Source organism: Octopus sinensis, unplaced genomic scaffold (genome assembly GCF_006345805.1).
Source record: "Octopus sinensis unplaced genomic scaffold, ASM634580v1 Contig13169, whole genome shotgun sequence".
Lineage (NCBI taxonomy): Eukaryota > Metazoa > Mollusca > Cephalopoda > Octopoda > Octopodidae > Octopus > Octopus sinensis.
Window position 1 is genome coordinate 92,501 of NW_021832855.1, and position 3,710 is coordinate 96,210.

A 3,710-nucleotide genomic window follows, 5' to 3' on the forward strand; every position below is an offset into this window, starting at 1 on the left:
TTCACACAAATTATTACACAATCATTATATAATCTAACCAGAATTTCTATCAACAAACATTTATCTTTCCTTCCACTAAATCTTAATTAAAAAATACAATTTAAATAATTAATTAATTAAATAAATGTATCTTTCGGGGTTTCCCATAAATGAACTCCGTATTTTTTTCCCCGTTGAATAAAAGAAAAAGGATGAAATTATTAAATAAAAACAATAATACTTACCATAATAAATATATAGGTGTATATATGTATGTTGGTGGGAATGTTTGTGAGGTTGGGTGAGTGTTTTTGTGAGTTTGTGGAGGAAGAAAATATATAAATATATATAAAAGAGATTCAACACTAAGGAGAATGGCTCGACAACATCACCTTGTTGTTTACAAATGTTGAAGAAGCAGAGAAGGGGAGGACATGTGGTTTAATTAGAGGAGGAGGGGGTTATAGACTGAGTGAGACGGTGTTGTAGACAGAGGGGGAGAGTGTCATAGAAAGACAAGGTGTTGTAGAGAGAGGGGAAAAGTGTCGTAGAAAGAGAAGGATATTCTTAAGAGAGGGGGAGAGTGTCGTAGAAAGAGAAAGACATTCTTAAGAGAGGGAGAGAGCGTCATGGAAAGAGGAAGATATTCTGAGAGGGGAGAGTGTCGTAGAAAGAGACAGTGTTGTAGAGAGAGGGGGAGAGTGTCATAGATAGAGACAGTGTTGTAGATAGAGGGGGAGAGTGTCATAGAGAGAGAAAGTGTTGTAGACAGAGGGGGAGAGTGTCACAGAAAGAGGAAGATATTCTTATTAGAGGGGGAGAGTGTCATAGAAAGAGAAAGATATTCTTAAGAGAGGGTGAGAGTGTCATAGAAAGAGAAAGATATTCTTAAGAGAGGGGGGAGAGCGTTAAAGAAAGAGAGGGGAAAGGGTTATATATAAAGAGAGAGTATTTTTTTCTTCGATAGATAGGATGAGAGTTATAAAGAGAGAGAAAATGTTATAGGAAATAGGAGAGATTCTTATTGAGGGAGGAGGAAAGTCTTATAAAGAGGGGAATAGAATTATAGAGAGAAAGAAAATGTTATAGGTCGAGGAAGAACATATGGTATTAAAGAGAATGGGAGATAGTTAGGGAGAGTTGGTATCGTAGAGAGAGAGAGAGGGAGATAGGGAGATAGAGAGAGGGAGGGAGATTACGGAAGTTAGTGAAAGGTTAAGAGATCGCAGCGAGAGAGTGTGAGGAGTGGTAACAGGAGGTTTGTGACGACACAGACGAAAAGAACTACGATGACGATGACGACGGGTAGATGAGAGAGAGAGAGAGAGAGAGAGAAAGAGTAAAAGAGAAGAGGGAAAGCGACGACAAAGAGACGGCGATGGGGGCGAAGGTGAAGGGGAAAGGGAGATAAAGAGGAAATGGGAAAATATGGGGATCGGTGAGAGGAGAATTACGTAATGATAGAATTGGAGGGGGAAGATTAAATGTTGAAAAGTGAGAGAGAGAAAGAAAGAAATAGCTTTATGAATGAAAAAGTATTGCGCGCACATGTACTTCTGCTTGTTTCGGTCGTTGGTCTTTAAACTTATGATATATATGTACACGTGAGTGTGTGTAATGTATGTATATATGTATGTATGCCTTCGGCTTTAGTCTGACGAGCCGTCCGTGGGACTAGGCTCTTAATGGATGCGAAATCTTTGGTCACTCAATCACCGGACATAGACCTTAACTGCGTATATAGGATCTTTTCCTTTTCAACGGCAGATGTCAACACAATTTCAACATAACTAAACACTTTTAAACTTCGTATTTTTGTAGAATGTGTTCATAAAACATCATTTTTTTCTTGGCTTTATTGAGACAATTCTATAGTTTGTAAGATATTTCACTTTAAAATCGAGCATTTCGACAATTTTAACCAATCAAATACGTCCATCTGGGGTGAAAGCATACCGTGTTGTATGAATATGTCCCTCGTTTAAGAAACAGATTGGGTTTATTTACATTTGCGAAGAAAAAAAGATACCCTTCCCCCACCCCCAACCCTAACCCTAACCCTAATCATAACTCTAAACCTAACCCTAAAATAGATTGAAATGCAATAGATCGATACTAGGGTTATAATTATGGGTGACAATTTCATACGACACCGCTACGGAAAATGGGATTTTTTTCTAGCGATGTCAAATGAAAATGTCACCCATAATTATAACCCTAGTATCGATCTATTGCATTTCAATCTATTTTAGGGTTAGGTTTAGGGATCTTTTCCTTTTGAACGGCATCCGTATGTATGTATGTTTGCCTTCGGCTTTAGTCTGAAGACTCGTCCATCGAACTAGGCTCTTAATAGGTGCGAAATCATTGGTCACTCAAAGGCTGGACATAGACTTAACTGCGTATCTCTCTATATATAAACGGCAGTTTGTCTGTGTGTGTTTCTGTGTGTCTGTCAGGTTGTACCCTCACCCTGACCACGGCTTTCAACCGATTCCGATGAAACTTGACACACACATAGCCCAATGTCATAATTCAAAACTAACGCAGCGAAAATTTTGAAAAGTACCCCCAGTTCTGAAAAAAATCGATAAATTTGACATGGGGTCGAGAATCAGAAACACAAACCACAGACTGTCATGGGGACGCAACTCGACCTTTTTAACTAAAAAAAATTTACCATCATTTTTTTTCCATTTCTTGGCTATAAGTCTCTAAAAATGCTTTATAGTTATTTCCCTTACAAACCCGAGCAACGCCGGGCGATACTGCTAGTATATAATATAATAAGGCTTTTGTGATGTATCCATTCTCCACACTCCGGACGGGATGCCGATTTGCCACAGGATTACACATTTTTGGCCTCCAGGTGGATTGAAGCAACGCAAAATGAAGATGAAATGTTTTGATCAAGAACACAACGCGTTGCCCTGTCCAGGAATCGAAAGCACAATCTTACGATCATGAGAGCAACACATTAACCACTAAGACACACGTCCCCACATCTCTCTCTCTCTCTCTCTCTCTCTCTCTCCATATATATATATATATATAATATATATATATATATATATATATATATATATATATATATATGTATATAACTGGTACTCCGTCGCTTACGTCAACGAGGTTCTAGTTGATCCGATCAATGCAGGGGTCACCAAACTACGGCCCGCGAGGTCAGTTTATCTGGCCCGCCGCCGCACTGTACCTTTTGTGTAAATACCTGCATTGAGAGATCGTTCTTGCTGTGGTCGCTTTTTAACTTGCATTAGCGTGTTTAAAAATTCTCTTCGCGAGAATGTTTGCTGAAAATTAATCTATCACTCGTACAAGTTACAAAATACTGCGGAGCAAGGAACACCGTTTCCTGGCGAAAACTTCAACAAAGGCGCAGGAGTGGCTGTGTGGTAAGTAGCTTGCTAACCAACCACAAGGTTCTGGGTTCAGTCCCACTGCGTGGCATCTTGGGCAAGTGTCTTCTGCTATAGCCCCGGGCCGACCAATGCCTTGTGAGTGGATTTGGTAGACGGAAACTGAAAGAAGCCTGTCGTATATATGTATATATATATAAGTGTGTGTGTATATGTTTGTGTGTCTGTGTTTGTCCCCCTAGGGCTAGTATGTTTATGTCCCCGTCACTTAGCGGTTCGGCAAAAGAGATCGATAGAATAAGTACTGGGCTTACAAAGAATAAGTCCCGGGGTCGATTTGCTCGACTAAAGGCG

General features: G+C 39.7%; 1 long non-coding RNA gene across 1 annotated transcript in view; it reads right to left on the reverse strand.

Annotated features, from left to right (window-relative positions):
• LOC118761408 overlaps positions 1-521 on the reverse strand; it is a 27,596-nt gene extending 27,075 nt beyond the window's left edge. The window contains exon 1 of the long non-coding RNA XR_004997355.1: positions 225-521. This is a non-coding gene — a long non-coding RNA (uncharacterized LOC118761408). The remainder of the gene's footprint in view (positions 1-224) is intronic.
• Between the last annotated feature and the right edge of the window lie 3,189 nt (positions 522-3,710).